Source organism: Rutidosis leptorrhynchoides, chromosome 1 (genome assembly GCF_046630445.1).
Source record: "Rutidosis leptorrhynchoides isolate AG116_Rl617_1_P2 chromosome 1, CSIRO_AGI_Rlap_v1, whole genome shotgun sequence".
In the NCBI taxonomy this organism is placed as follows: domain Eukaryota; kingdom Viridiplantae; phylum Streptophyta; class Magnoliopsida; order Asterales; family Asteraceae; genus Rutidosis; species Rutidosis leptorrhynchoides.
This window is the reverse complement of record NC_092333.1, coordinates 452,038,559-452,056,095: the sequence shown is the minus strand read 5'-3', so window position 1 is coordinate 452,056,095 and position 17,537 is coordinate 452,038,559. Positions and strand designations below refer to the sequence as shown.

The following is a 17,537-nucleotide window of genomic DNA, read 5'->3' as shown; positions in this document are numbered from 1 at the left end:
CTAGAATCGGCTCTAGCTACTTTAGATGAATGAAAGATATCTTTTTCTTGGTGCCACTCATGTGAGTGGGAGGCAGTGTTATCAATAATTTTGTAAGCTTCGGTTGCGGTTTTCTCCATAATGGAACCACCAGCTGTTATGTCGATGGCTTTTCGTGTAGCAACGTTGACACCTTGGTAGAATATTTGTACTATTTGATAAGTGTCTAAACCATGTTGCGGACATCCTCTCAACAACTTCCCAAATCTTGTCCACGCCTCATATAATGTTTCATTTGGCTTTTGTGTGAACGTAACAATTTCTCCTTGAAGTCTTACGACTTTAAATGCCGGAAAGAATTGTTTAAGAAATTTTTCAACTAAAACATCCCATGTATCAATCGCCCCTTCAGGTAACGATTCTAACCAATCTTTGGCTTCTCCCTTTAAAGTCCAGGGAAATAACATGAGATAGATCTGTTCATCCTCAACTTCTCTGATTTTGAATAGAGTACAGATCCTATTAAAGGTTCAAAGATGTTCGTTTGGATCTTCTTTTGGCGTACCACTATATTGGTATTGATTAGTTACCATGTGTAGGATTTGTCCTTTGATTTCATAATCTGGCGCATTAATGTCTGGCTTAATAATGGCGTGACCTTGGCCAGTGCGTATGGCTCTCATTCGATCTTCCATACTTAGAGGTTCTGTTATTTCCATATTTGAAATTGTTGAATACGAATCACTAGAGGATTCTGATTTAACGGTTTGTGGTTCAGGAGGAATGATTAGTGGTTCTGGATCTTGGAATTGTCCTTGAATATCCTCCGGGTTCTCGGTAGTGAAGTCGGGTTCAAAAAATGGATTATCGAAAATTTGAATTGGAGTACTTGGTCGACTAGATGATGATTCTAAAGAAAAATCAACGGCAATATTGGCTAGATGTCTTGATCGAGTTACAGGTGGTGAACGTATAAAAGGTGGTGAACGTTTTGCTCGGTGCATTCACTGAATATCCTATTAGTTATAAAAGATAAAAATTATATAAGTTATCAAATTAATAGACTTTTCTGATTTTGCCCACGTTTCGAATAGCCAATAGATGCAGCAGGTAGCCAGGACCCTTTAAATCGGAAGTCCACAACTCGCCACTAACAAATCCAACTATTACTACGAACCAGAAAATTTTGGATGTTTATCAATTTAACCGCTTAAAATAATTTTTCGTTTTGAAATTTTAGAGAAGAAATAGAAAATTCTATGTCCTAAAAACTAGAGCATCGAGAAATAAGAAAGAAAAAGAGTGCGCCGAAAAACGTCGAAAAATAAAAGGTCGAAAAATAAGCGTCGAAAAATAAAAATAAGAAAGTAGAGCGTCGGAACTTAAAAGTCTAAAAACTAAATATAAAAAGTTGCGCCTAAAGGTATTAAAGCTTAAAATGAAATCTATATCTAAAACGGCAATAACTTAAAAGGCACTAAAATATATAAACGGCGTCGCAAAATTCTAAAGCGCCTAAATCTTAATCTAAAGAAAAAGCACTTAAGGGATTTTACAGCAAAGCCTAAAAATCTAGAAATATAAAATAACTACGGCAAAAACTATAACTTAAAACTAGTTACGAACGATAAATTACAAATTACGAATTAAACGATAAAAATATACAAAATGTAAAAATAAGCTTAAAGTTATAAAAATACAATTTTTATAAAAATATTATTTTTGTATTTTTATTTTATAAAAGTATCAATTTTAAAACTAATAAACCTAATTTAAACTAAATATTACAAATTAATTAAAACTAAAACTAAATATTAATAAATAAACCCTAATTAAGTAATTAATTAATATTAATTATTATTAACCCTAACCCTAATCCGTACGTACTAGGATCAGAGCTGTCCAGTCACACCATGCGGTTGCATGGGTTATACGTATTAGGGTCATGCGATCGCATAACCCAATATTTAAGATCAGATTTGGGCTTTGATCAGGTTCGGCCCAGTTTTAGATTTTAAATTACTTTTTTTTTCTGTTTTTAATTTATATAAAATATTTATATAAATTAAATAAAACTTAAATTTAAAAACTAAAATAGAAATAAAAATACTTTATAATTTATATATTTTAAACAAACTTTTAATAATATATATATATATATATCGTTTTTCTTTTTATATTTTTGTATTTTTAATATTTAAAACGTATTTTTATAAAAAGAAATTAAAACTTAATAAAAATCTTTTTTTTATAGCGTTTCACTTTCGAGTCCCCGGCAGCGGCGCCAAAAATTTGATGTAGTGCGAGGTGTAGTACGAAAACTATTATTTTTAATACGAAATACGATACAAATTACACAAGTTTTATTTATTTATTTATGGAATATACCTAAACCTTGTTACAACACTTATAGGTAGTGTACCTAATCGTAGAGTAGTGTAGTTTTTAGTAAGTTCGGTTCGTTCCACAGGGAGCTAGCTGAGTTTAACGCTATATTTTTAAACTATATATGTATATATATATATGTATATATATATATATATATATATATATATATATATATATATATATATATATATATATATATATATATATATATATATATATATATATATATTATATATATATATATATATATATATATATGAGTAGTAATATTATTATAAAAGGGGGGTTTACCGTTTAATGATCGGTTTGTCGATTTTAAATAAAGCGTAAAGATAAATGACGATAATTAAAATGCGTAAAATAAATAACAATGACGAAATATAAAATTGCGAATAATAAAATGACAGTAATTAAAAGTATGATAAGAAATACAATAAAAGAATTATGCTTATTTAAACTTCCGTAATTATAATTATGATGTTTAACGTTTTGATTTTAATTTATTTATCTGGGTTAATTGTCCTTTGTCCTGGATTTATTTGATACCTATCTGATTTTTGTCCATAATAGTCCACCGGTCATAATTATAAAATGCTCGTCAAATTAACCTTATTTCCGAAGTCAAATATTTCAACTAATTAGGGATTCGAACTGTAACAAGGTTTTAATACTTTGTTTAATGATTACACCAGGTTATCGACTGCATGTAATCCAAGGTTTTATTACTTTGTTAACAATTACACCAATTATCCTTGTATGTATTCCACCCCTGTTTTAATGTGATATGAATATTAATTTACCCACTTGATCAGAATGAATAATCAATTACCCAACCCAAATAATTAATTAAATGATCGTAAAAGATGTCGTATAAACGTCACTAAATAGGACATACATAATCATTTTAATAATTATTAGATTAACTAATTTGAAGATAGGTTCGACAGGTTCCAATGAGTTGTCGCTCAATTAGACAATACCCCCTATTTATTAATAGTCATAGTCCAATGTCCACAAGTGTCGGTCTTTTGTCCAAACCTTAATTATGGTACAAAATCTAATAACCCTGTCTTAATATTTAGTCTAACATCACGATTACTTTGGCTCAAATAAGCATAATAATAACTTAGTTACGAGACATTAATTTAAAAAGGAAGAACATAGCTTACAGTGGTGATTAATTGCGTAGCGTTACACAGACAGAGTTCTGACTTAAAACCCATAAAACATTTCTTACAATAACCCAATTATTATTAAACTTAAATTAAAATTAAAATTAAAATTATAAATATATATTTATGTTACAGATGAAGAGAAGAGAAAAAGATGTGTATATTTCGTACAGAATTCGTCGCTTTTTATAGCACTTGGCCAGATTCTGATGCCCATGCGATCGCATGGATTTTGTGCCTTCTGGCCATGCGATCGCATGGCCGCCTGGGACAGCTCACATTTTTTTGTTTTCTTATTTGCCGATGTTTTATTATATAATATAATATATATATAATTTTAAGAATTATTTATATATTATATTATATTCATGTGCATAGTTGACTTGTAATTTTAGCTCCGTTGCGTCGCGCGTTGAGAGTTGACTCTGGTCCCGGTTTCGGATTTTCGAACGTCCTTGCGTACTATTTAATATCTTGTACTTTGCGTTTCGCGGCTCGTACTCTTGTAATTTTGAGACGTTTCTTATCAATAAATTGAACCACTTGGATTGTACTTTGTACTTTTGAGCTTTTTGGTCATTTGCATCTTCAAATCATCGTTTTCTTCTTTTATCTTCGCACTTATTTATTTAAACGGATATTACATAAAAATAGAACAATTACAACTAAAAGCTTTACATATTGGAAGGATATTGTGCCTAAATATATGTTCATTTAGAGCACTATCACGTATGCATGTAAACATTAAGTTTGAATCCAAAGGTGCTATCACTAGCGTATGCATGTATGCTTGACCCCAAGTAAGTAATCAAAGTGTGTGGAAGCATGTATCAAGTAGCCAAGTATGAACCTAAGAAACATATAGAAAACTTTCAACGAAAAACGTTGGTGAAATCATAGGTGTATTTGTAAACGTTGTTTTTGAACCACAAGATTTTGTATAGTTGATTATCCAAATCGTTTGCATTCCAAAGATGTTGTATGTTCACGAGCACCCAATTATCAAGACATAACTATTTTGTACCCTGTTACGTAGTGTTAGAACATACACTATACTTGAAAATATATTTCATCCGCTAACGGTAGCGAACCGTCCGAATGAGGGCGCGTCAAGCCCGCATGGATCCACACAACATAAGTTCACGTTTACACCCTACAAGTGTAACTAATGATAATTGAATTGAGGCTTTTTGTTCTAACTCACTGTGGAATGTTTGTTTTTGTACTTGTGTTCAAAGCATAAAAGTATGATACGTATATGTTTCTCATCCCATAGTTTAAAGAGTAAAAGTTGTTGAAAAGGTGAGACTATTGTCATGACCCGGATTTTTTCATGATTATATATTGAACAATATTAATATTTACATGATTAAATGTTTCCAACATATTAAGCAATCAAACTTTTTAAGACTTGATTAATTGAAACGAATTTTATGTAAACGTGTGACCACCCAACTTGTCCGATGATTCACGAACGTTATAACTTGTAAATAACATGATAATATATATATGAACTTATATATATATTTAACATGATGAAATGATAATTAAGTATCTCATTAAGTATATTAACAATGAACTATATACATAAAATGAGACTACTAACTTAAGGATTTCGAAACGATATATATACGTAACGATTATCGTTGTAATAACGTCTTAATATTTATATATCATATTAAGATATATTAACACACTATGTTATTATGATAATATAACAATTTAACATCCCATTAGATATAATAACAATGGGATTAATTACATTTAACAAGGTCGTTAACTTAAAGGTTTCGAAACAACACTTACATGTAACGACTAACGATGATTTAACGACTCAGTTAAAATGTATATATATATATATATACATATACATATACATATATATATATATATATACATATATATATATATATATACATATATATATATATATATATATACATATATATATATATATATATATATATATATATATATATATATATATAGTGTATTAAGATGTATTAATACACATTTGAAGGACTTCAATACATATATCAAAACACTCTTACTTAACAAAAATAATCACAATTGTATTCTCATTTGTTTTCATCAAGAATTCTACTCGTATTCCCTCGGTATTTGCACTCGTATTATACCCAGCTTCTAGATGTATTTACTATTGGTATATACCAATAAAAATCTACTCCTTAGCAGCCTTAAATGATTAAGGAACATGTGAAACCAACCATTTTTCAAGTAGCATGAATTATTTAGCAAGAAAACAAAATTAGGAATCTTTTCTTTCTTTATAAACTAAAAACGCTTTTATGCATACACACCATTTCTTCATTCCATTTTCTCATACTTACACTCCTAATTTTCTCTTAAAATACTCCTAACTTCATACTTGATCATCTCCAAGTATTTTCCCCATCATTTAGCTTCAATTACAAGCTTTAATCATCATAAAAATAACCTAGAATCAAGAAGTTGCAAGATTACTTCCAATCTTTTTAATCCACTCCAACAACTCATCAAAAATCAAGAACTTCCATCTAATCTCAGTAACTTTTTATTCTTAATCAAGGTAATAATCATATCCAAGCTTTGATTTAATTCCTATAAACATAACTATCTTAAATCAAGTAGTAATCTTACTTGAACTTGTTTTCGTGTCATGATTCTGCTTCAAGAACTTCCAAGCCATCAAAGATCGTTTGAAGCTCAAGTTATTTTCTCATCATTTCCAGTAGCTTTACCTACTATACTTAAGGTAGTAATGATGTTCATAACATCATTCGATTCATATATATATATATATATATATATATATATATATATATATATATATATATATATATATATATATATATATATATATATATATATATATATATATATATATAACTATCTTATTCGAAGATTTAAACTTGTAATCACTAGAACATAGTTTAGTTCATTCTAAACTTGTTCGCAAACAAAGTTAATCCTTCTAACATAACTTTTAAAATCCACTAAATACATGTTCTATATCTATATGATATGCTAACTTAATGATTTAAAACCTGTAAACACGAAGAACACCGTAAAATCGGACATACGCCGTCGTAGTAAAACCGGAGGCTATTTTGGGTTGGATAATTAAAAACTATGATAAACTTTGATTTAAAAGTTGTTCTTCTGAGAAAATGATATTTCTTATGAACATGAAACTATATCCAAAAATCATGGTTAAACTCAAAGTGGAAGTATGTTTTTCAAAATGGTCATCAAGATGTCGTTTTTCAACGGAAATGACTACCTCTTTCAAATATGACTTGTAACCTGTAACTCTGACTATAAACCACTACTTTTTCAGTTTAGTTCTAAATACTATGGTTCATTATGAAACCATAGCAATTTGATTCACTTTTAAATGGAGTTGTAATGAATATTTGGCGAGCAAAACAAAATATGCTAAAATTAACGTTGTATGGACGAAATTTATATTGTAAAAACTATATTAACAATATTCTTGCTAACTTTTCCTATATATATTTGGACATGTTATCATTAGTATAACAAAATATTATAATCTTAGTTAATTCTGAGATTGTATATATATATATATAATAATCTTGGTACATTCCATGATAATAAGTATACAATACGTTTTGATAAATCCTAAGACAATAAGTATACAATATGTTTTGATAAATTCTAAGACAATACGTATACAATACGTCTCTGGGTTGATGCAAAGACAATACGTATACAATACGTTGTGGGGTAATTCTAAGATTATATATATACCGACTATTGGACTGTTGGACATTTCGGACTATTTTGGACTACTAACAAAGGACTACTAACATAAAAATGTTAAAAATTAATATATAAGTATTCTATGAACTTGTTTTATTTTATTCACATGTCGTATTATTATCTGAATCATTATTATTGTTATAGGTTCGTGAATCCAAGGACGATGACCATATTTTTAATAAGCTGAAAACTTATTATTAATATACTTTTACTACAGTGAGTATATAGTCCCATTTTTAAACTCTAAAAATATTTTGGGATGAGAATACATGCATTTTATATTTTACACCATGGACGCAAGTACTTAAAATATATTCTACGTTGAGTTGTACCACATTGCATATCTTCCCTAATAGCTTGGTAACTAATATTTACATGTTGTAAGAACATGTAAGCGCGAATCCTATTGATAGATCTATCGGGTTTGACAACCCCAACCGGGCTAGTCGCTCTAGTATCGTAAGCGGTTGCATAGTACTTCATTTTTACTACACTTGGTACAGTGTAGGGAGATTTGATAATAAAGGGAATATGCTACATTTATGGTTAAGTATGGTTACCGAAGCGCTCAACAACTTATAGAATATCTTTATTGAAATATTTATAACTATGAAATCTTGTGGTCTATATTTACATCGATGCTAGCTTTAAACCTATATATCTCACCAACCTTTGTGTTGACTGTTTAAGCATGTTTATTCTCAGGTCCTTAAGAAATTCTTCCGCTGTTGCATTATCTGAGCAAGCTGTGCATGGAGTCTCATGCTTTTGTTTAAATGAAGTGTTGCATTCAATAAAACCTTTGTCATGTATTATATTCGACTGTTATGTCACGTGTGTAGTATTTGGAAACCGTTGTATTATGGGGATTATTTCTTAAATAATCGCCCACTTGTTTAAAACATGCATTATGTATAATAAGGGTGTTTCTTTTTATGAAACGAATGCAATATTTTCTAAAATGTATCATATAGAGGTCAAATACCTCGCTATGGGACCAATGAATAACGTACCGCGTTTATAGTAATATGAACTAGTCGTTTCAGTTGGCATCAGAGCATAGGTCTTAGCGAACCAGAAATTGCATTAGTGTGTCTGATCGGTATTTGTTAGGATGCATTAGTGAGTTTGGACTTTGACCGAACTTGTTTTTGAAAACCATTACTTATCATTTTTGGTCGGAAATTAAATATTGTAACATGTAAATATTATGTGGTATATTACTAATGTGGTAGTTAATGTGTGATAGATGTCTACTTCTAGCACCAATCTCATTATCACATTCAGTGACTCCGAAGTTGAATCTCCAGCAAAAGTACCAATCATCGACTTATCTGATAACGACGAAGACCCGAAGGAAGGTGTATCAATTATCTATATAACTGATGACGATGATGACCTGGAGTCGGATGCATTTTTGGAAGACTCACAATTCCCAGAGGAACCAAAAGAGGAACCTATAATCGACAACCCAGAAATTCCAAAAGCAGAAACTAATAAAACAATTATTTTACCAAGTGCTCCCGATACTACCACACCTAGTCAACCATGTCTTACCAATACTACAGAAATGTCATCTACTGAACCCCAACCAAAACCTAGACTTACTGCTGAAATACGCACTCTGACAGTAGGGAAGCGAAAATTCTATGATTTCCCAGATTTCTTTGAATTCCCAAGGAAGCCTCGTCATTTCTAATCTTTTTTTGCAGCTATTCGACTTCACGCCTTATATAATAATATATCATGTGCTATGTTTCATCTTACATATGTTTTATGTAAATAGTGGTATTGAATTATTGTAAAATTATTGTACCAAAAGAATAAGCGTGAAGTATTAATGCATTAAGTTTTTCATGATAGAATATTATCATGATTGTAGTAGTTAATTTGTGTACTAGCTATTAAGTATGAACTTTAACGGGTAGGTACTACCCGAGCTACAATTATAAAACGCTAATAAGAAGAAAATGCTTTTATAATAATTGGTTCATATTATTAATATGCCACGATGTACCATTAATTACTTGCTACATCTATAATATTCTATGTGATTAATTATCTTATATGTTTATTGAAGAAACATGGCTCGATTAAATCGAATGACGGAACAAGAAATTGAGGAGCTTATCAACCAACGCGTAAACGACTGAATGCTTTGGGTCGAAGCGGCAAGAGCTGTAACATCCGGCGTTTTTCCGTTAAATTTATTTTTAACACCGTCTTTTTTTTAGATAATATCTTTCGTTATCTAAATTCGTAATTACCTTAACTAACGTTCTTAATATTTCCGTTATTTGGTTATAACATCTCTCGGTTACTCTAGTGTTTTTAAAATATTTGTTCTGTTAATTCACGCACCCGCTTTGAAACTTGAGGGACCAAAGTTGGCTAGGGGCCAAACTAGTTGACTAGGTCAACTAGTCAAACCCCACCACCACCACTCATTCATTTCATTCACCTCCTCATCTCTTTCTCTCCTTTCTCTACTTCCATTTTTGGAGCTCAAACACCCAATTCACTAAATCATCTTCTAAATCATTTCAAGGAAGCTTACAACAAAACGATTTGTACTTTTGGAATCCTCTCATCATCCTCTACATTTTGGTACCAATTTCATCTCGTTTTGGTAACGTTTCTAAAACACTAGATTTCTCTAAATTCATTTTATATACTTGAAATGGTGTTAATTAGTGTCTATGGCTCAAGTCTAACATGAATATGTGTTTAGTTTGCTCGATTTATTGTTTTGAGTAACTAGTTTGATTATGAAAAATGGGTGTGCTTAATCCTTGATTTTGGATGATTAAATGTTTTTTAAATGTTAAAGTTCATGTATTAAATGTGTTACTAGCATCATTAGCTTCAATTTGATGTGTAGGTTGATTGAGAAAACTTCATAAACATGATTATTGATTTTGTGATTTTGGGTTAGGGTTTGATGAACTTTAAAATGAACTTTTGATGCCTTGAATGACATGAGAGGTTGTTAGTAAGTGTTTAGTTGTATTGTATGTTTAATTACCTTCGAAACGGCATATCATACATGTAAATTGGTTGCCCGAATCATGAAATGCATTTTTAGAACTTGAAACTTTGATTATGAACATTTAACGATCATTCGATGAGGTTTTTGTTGTGGTAAATGATGAACTTGTTTGATGAAATGTGTTTATTTGTGTTCCTTGTTGAAATACTTTTCCAACGATATAAGATAGTTGTTTTGAATATTTACGGTTCATGAGTTATTCTTGTTTAAAGTTTGGTTCGTGCACTTGATAAAACTCAGAAACAACATTTCCCAGGTACAGGAACGACGCTCTTGAACTAAGAGCGCCACTCCTGGTAGGCATTTTGTGGAGTTTTCCATCAGACATCAAGAGCGCCGCTCCTGAAACCAAGAGCGCCGCTTCTGGTCCTCAAGAGCGCCGCTCCTGGTTTTGGTGCGCCACTCCTGTGCTGAAAAAGTAGACCAACTTATTTTGTGTTTTCACAAATTCATCCCCGCTTACTCGCAACTCCGATTAACATGAAATTTGGCCAACATGTTTATATATGACTACTAATTGAAGAAAAATTATCGGATACCCGACCCGACCCCGTTGACTTTGACTTTGACTTTGACCAAGTTTGACTTTTAGTCAAACTTAACAAAACACTTATGCGATCGTTCTAATCTTATTTTATATTTGATTCTTGCATGAAACTTGATAACGTGACACACATGCTATATAATGGAGTCGTAACGATCCATAGGACTAATTGAACACATTTCGCCCGACCTCGTGTCGTAACCGGTTGATTGATACAACTTACTTGTTTAGGTCAAGGCTAAACAACTTTCATGCACACGTTTACTTTGTGAAGTACATTTATACTCGTGCACTCGAGGTGAGATCATAGTCCCATCGATTCAACAACTTTTATACTTTTAAATCATGGGATGAGAAACATATACAGTTTTACACTACATACTTTTATGCTTTGAACACAAGTACGAAAACAAACATTCCACAGCGAGTTAGAACAAAAAGCCTCAATTCAATTATCATTAGTTATACTTGCAGGGTGTAAGCGAGAACTTATATTATGTGATCACATGGGCTTGACGAGCCTCATTCAGACGGTTCGCTACCGTTAGCGGATGAAATATATTTTCGGGTTTAGTGTATGTTCTAACACTACGTAACAGAGTGCAAAACAGTTAAGTCTTGATAATTGGGTGGTCGCGACCATACTTTTGGAATTCAAATGATTCAGATAATCAACGTTATGGAAATACTAAATCTTGTGGTTCAAAACAACGTTTACAAATACACCTATGATTTCACCAACGTTTTTCGTTTACAGTTTTCTATATGTTTCTCAGGTTCATACTTGGCTACTTGATACATGCTTCCGCACACTTTGATTACTTGCTTGGAGTCAACCATACATGCATACGCTAGCGATAGCACTTTTGGATTCAAACTTAAAGCATACATACTTACGCTATTTATAGCAACCGTGATTTTAAACTAATTATATCGCAAGTTATTTCATTTATACTTTATAACTTTTGTAAACTTAAACTTATTGTCGATCCGTTTGGTAAACTAAACTTTGCAAGTCTTGTACGTTTCAAATGAATGCGACATAATTTTGGTCAAACGCGTCTCATATAAGGACTATGACCACGTAATGGGACCTAAGTTAACGGCGCCGTCAATGACGATTTTGTCGGGTCGCTACAGATGGTATTAGAGCATTGGTTGTAGGGATCTAGGATGTGCATTAGTGTGTCTGACAGAGTCGTTAGGACGTATTAGTGAATCTAGACTACAACCGGAGAGTTAATCATTGCATCCTGACTTGCATTTGCTATAGATAGCACTTACTTGACTACTTGTGCATTATACTTAAACCTTTCTTAGGTGAACTTCTTAATGGTACCAAACTTTCATCATACGAATCCGTATTCTACCACTTTCTGGTAACACACGTAAATTCAAGAGTCATACGCGTAAGGATGACGACGAATTCATTAGTCACACTAGTTCGGGAACTCTGTCTTCTCGGTTGTTATTCGTCACCGTCCCGGCTTACTATCCACAAGTGTTGTAAAATTTCCACCACTACTTTAGATGAGTATCGTCATCACTACTTATCACTACGGTTGTGTACTATTCGTTATCATGATTCGTTACTCTTTTCGTACCTAAGTGCATTATTGTTTGACTTTAACCGCATTGACGTGAAAAATCATTTATACACTTCCCTCAGGGAACGCTTCTTTAGAGTTGCACTAATTCTTTCGATTCAATACGAGTCACGTTAGAGACGTCGTTACATTTTGTTTATTTTAAATTTTCACGATTACACGAACTCGAATCTATGGAGTGATGTGGGAATGGAGGTATGAGTTAGCATAATATAACGACACTCGATCAACGTGCTTATATTATGGTAAGCCATACCAAAGTTCTAATGACTCGTGATGGTGATTGGACTCGATCAACCTAATCACCACCAATTGCCATGTACATGACTTCATTTTTCTTGTTGGATATCCGAAAACTCCGAGAATACTGATAACAACCATACCAGGGACACACCTTCGATTATTTTCGAGCCATATTTATGCTTCCGAATGAATGACAAATTCTTTCGACTTCAAACATATGATACACGTGTATACTATCTCGTCTTCGCGCAGTTTTATCAACGAACTACGATATGCTTGTTATGCTCACATCGAGGCGGAAATTTCTCTCGCATTAAACTCGTACTTCCGTATAAGGAAATCTTTTATCTAAATTCTCAATGGAGGGATAGACTCTTCATGTTATACTAGTATTCACCACGAGGGTGAATAGTCCTAATGAACGTTTTTCAGTACCCGATACGAAACTTGCTCTAGCAAACGTTTTCAGAAACCGATAAATCTTCCACGACGCGAATTTCTTGAGAAACAAAAACTTGTTCAAACATATCTTAAAGAAATGTACCTCGTTTCGGATCGAGATGCTCGTTTCACTTCTAAATTTTTGGGGTGCCTTACAAGAAGCCTTGGGACCATGTTTAGACATGGGTACCGCGTATCACCCACAAACCGACAAACAAAGCAAATGTACGATTCAAACCTCGGAAACCATAATACGAATTTATGTTATCGACTTCAAATTTACTTGAGAAAAGTATTTGCCTTTAGCTGAATTCTAGTACTACAATAATTTTCATTCGAATATTAACGCCACACCTTTCGAGAACTCATATAGCTGCAATTGACGTTTTCTAAATTGTTGAACCGAAGTAGGTGACATGCAAACCACCGGACCCGAACTCATTCATGAAATAACTATTATGATCGTTCAATTCCAAGAAAGACTGAAGACGGCCCATAGTCGCCAAAGGAGCTACGCCGATGTTAGACGTAAACCTTTCGAATTCCATTTTGATAACCGCGTAACGTTAAAAGTCGCACCTCGGGAAGGTGTAATCCATTTCGGGAAACGCAGAAAGCTAAATCCGCGATACATTAATCCTTTTGAAATCTTGGGGCGTATTGGACCCATGACTAGGCGTTTAGATTTTCTGACTCATATGAGTCTCTGTTCATCCTACATTCTGTGATGACCCGGGAATTTCCGACCAAATTTAAACTAAATCTTTATATGATTTCGATACGATAAGCAAAGTCTATTAAACCGAGTCTCAAAATGTTGGAACTATTATTCATAATTGCATTTGACTTTGACTATTTCCCGACGATTCACGAACAATTGTTTGTATATAAAAAATGTATATATATATATATATATATATATGTAAATATATTATGTAAATATAAGTATATATAACAATCTGAGATTTATAAAATATAATTGAAACACTAGAATCAAATACGTATGTATGATACAAAATAATTAAACTATTATTTAGAATGAATCTATGTATATATATATATATATATATATATATATATATATATATATATATATATATATATATATGATATTTGTACACAATTAATATACTATGTAAATTGTATTAAATATTCGAAAATGTTATATGAATAATATGTAATATTAATATATATAAAATACAAGATAGTTATTATATTAATGAATATTACTTTCATCATTAATATTGATATCAGTATTATTAATATTATTAAATTATTAATTTAATACATAGTACATAGATATGAGGTTTGATAAGTATAATTTATTATATCAATATTATTTGTATTACTATTATAAATTATTATTATCATTATTATTGTTATTTGAAAATAATACATTTTAATAATAATATTATTATTTTTATTATTAGTAGTATCATTATTATTTATTATCATTATTAATATAATTATTATCATTATTTATATAATTATTAATTATTAATATTAAATATATAATAAAAAAGAAAATAAATAAAATCAATAAGATAGTACAAAGTTGTTACTAGTTGCTATCAAAACTGTATTACATCTCTGTTTTGTTGCTGAATGGTATCACAAATCAAATTTAATCACAAGTAACTTCCAAATATTTGTTACCAATCCTTGTCCACTTTAGTCTTTATTTTCTTTCCCTTTATCTGTAATTAAACATGTCGACACACACTCAATTATATATGAATCATTTTTTTTCTTTTTTATTTGATAATATAGTCGATGCTTTCTCCATCATCTATATCAATTATAGTTGTAAGTATCTATTTCTATTTAACGAATTTAATCAGTATATTTTTTTTTGCTCATTACCACTGTTCTTACATTTTCTTATCATATTTCGATTTCAAATGATTTTTCAAATTGTAAAAATGCAATCTTGTTAGTTTTCCTTTACTAAAACTATCTGCAAATTTACAGATTTCAATTCTTTATAATCATCAAGAATTTTTGAGTCAAAGTTTGGGACTCAAAAAGTCAAACAATGTTTTTCAATTAAATTCGAATTTTATGTTAAGATTCAAGTGAAATTGAGTATTGAAATAGATTATAGGAATGATTTTAAACTTAATTCATGTTATAACAATTGTCTAAAACTTTCACAAAATGGAAATCATTTTTTTTTTCAATAGCAGCGACGGTAACCTTTTTTTTTTTTTTTTTTTGATTTAACTAATTTTATCAGGGTTATTTATAAACCTATTTAAACACCTAAATTTAATTGGTAAGTGGTGATAAGTTGATTCTGGGTTCTGTTAGTCTAGTCGATCTAAAGAAGAAGGAGAAACACGGTTTTTACAGCTTAATTGATTTTAGTTTATAATACAAAACAGAAAACGGGCAATAGCCCATTTGGTTTGGTGTGTTGGTGATATTCTAGAGGTCATGGGTTCAAACCCAAGCAACTATATTTTTTTTATATATTAACAAAAGCTGCTGTTGGGCTTGGCTTGCTGCTGGGCCGATACCTCCTTCCTGCTGGGCCGTGAGTAAACGATGTTGGGCCGAAAATAAAGCTGAGCCAAAGAAATTAAGAATAAGAAAATGGAAATGGTGTGTAACGGGTTATAAATATTTTCTGAGATTTAAAATCGAAAAGAATTAATGGAGGGATGGTTAGGGTGTTAAGCGGGTGTGCGAGAGGTCTTGGATTCGAGCCCAAGCGTAGGAATCTTTATTCTTTTTGGGACTCTTTCATTGTGAGGTAGTTTTCCTTATTAATATTGATTATTATTATTATTATTATCATACTTATAAGTTTTATTATTATTATTATCATTATTATATTTATATTATTACTATAATTAGTTTTATAATTATTAAGATAGGTATTACTACAAATGTATGATGTATGATAGAAACCCATTTATAGATACAAATACGAATATTGTTATTACTAATGTGTTTACTAATATCATTTAAAATATAACTTTAACATTTTACTACTAGTATAACTATTATTATTATTATTATTATTATTATTATTATTATTATTATTATTATTATTATTATTATTATTATTATTATTAATATGATTATTAGAATGGTTATAATTAAACTTATAACCATGATTTACAAAATAGATATCTCTATAATTATTATTATTATCACTATTAACATAAGTACTACTATTATTAATATTATCATTATCATTATTAGCATTATTATTAAAAATTATTACTTTTACAACTATATTATTATTAAGAGAATCAATATTAGTAAAACTATCATTTTTATTATAGGTATTAACATCTTTACCTTAATAGTATTATAAATATTAATTTTACAAACAAAAGAGACTTGTATGTAGAAAGTATATTACATACTATATTTTCATATGAAATATTAATAATCATATGAAATATTAATAACTGAAATAATAACTAAATTACATATATTGCATAAAAATATTTTAAGATACTATAAGTAGTAATAAACACATATATAAATATTGAATTCAGCACATTATATATCTATAACCATAAGTTACAATTTAATAAAATATTATAATAAATATATATATATATACAACATTGTTCAATTACAATATTATGTGTTAATAAATATATATATATGATATAGGTTCGTGAATCTGAGGCCTACCCTGCATTGTTCAATGTCGTCATATGTATTTTTACTACAAAATACAGTACTGTGAGTTTCATTTGCCTTTTTACTCTTTATATTTTTGGGCTGAGAATACATGCGCAATTTTTATAAATATTTTACGAAATAGACACAAGTTATCGAAACTACATTATATGGTTGAATTATCGAAATCGAATATGCCCCTTTTTAGTCTGGTAATCTAAGAATTAGGGAACAGACACCCTAATTGACGCGAATCCTAAAGACAGATCTATCGGGCCCAACAAGCCCCATCCAAAGTACCGGATGCTTTAGTACTTCGAAATTTATATCATGTCCGAAGGAGGATCCCGGAATGATGGGGATATTCTTATACGTATATTGTGAATGTCGGTTACCAGGTGTTCAATCCATATGAATGATATTTTTGTCTCTATGCATGGGACGTATGTTTATGAGAAATGGAAAATATGAAATCTTGTGGTCTATTAAAATGATGAATGATTATTGTTAAACTAATGAACTCACCAACCTTTTGGTTGACACTTGAAAGCATGTTTATTCTCAGGTACGAAAGAAATCTTCCGCTGTGCATTTGCTCATTTTATAGATATTACTTGGAGTCATTCATGACATATTTCAAAATACGTTGCATTCGAGTCGTTGAGTTCATCAAGATTATTATTAAA

At 30.5% G+C, this 17,537-nt stretch overlaps 1 non-coding gene across 1 annotated transcript; it reads left to right on the top strand.

Annotated features, from left to right (window-relative positions):
• The first annotated feature begins 207 nt into the window (after window positions 1-207).
• Window positions 208-314, top strand: LOC139887127 (small nucleolar RNA R71). Its single transcript, XR_011772971.1, has one exon. It is a non-coding gene; the product is annotated as a small nucleolar RNA R71 (small nucleolar RNA).
• The last annotated feature ends 17,223 nt before the right edge of the window (window positions 315-17,537 follow it).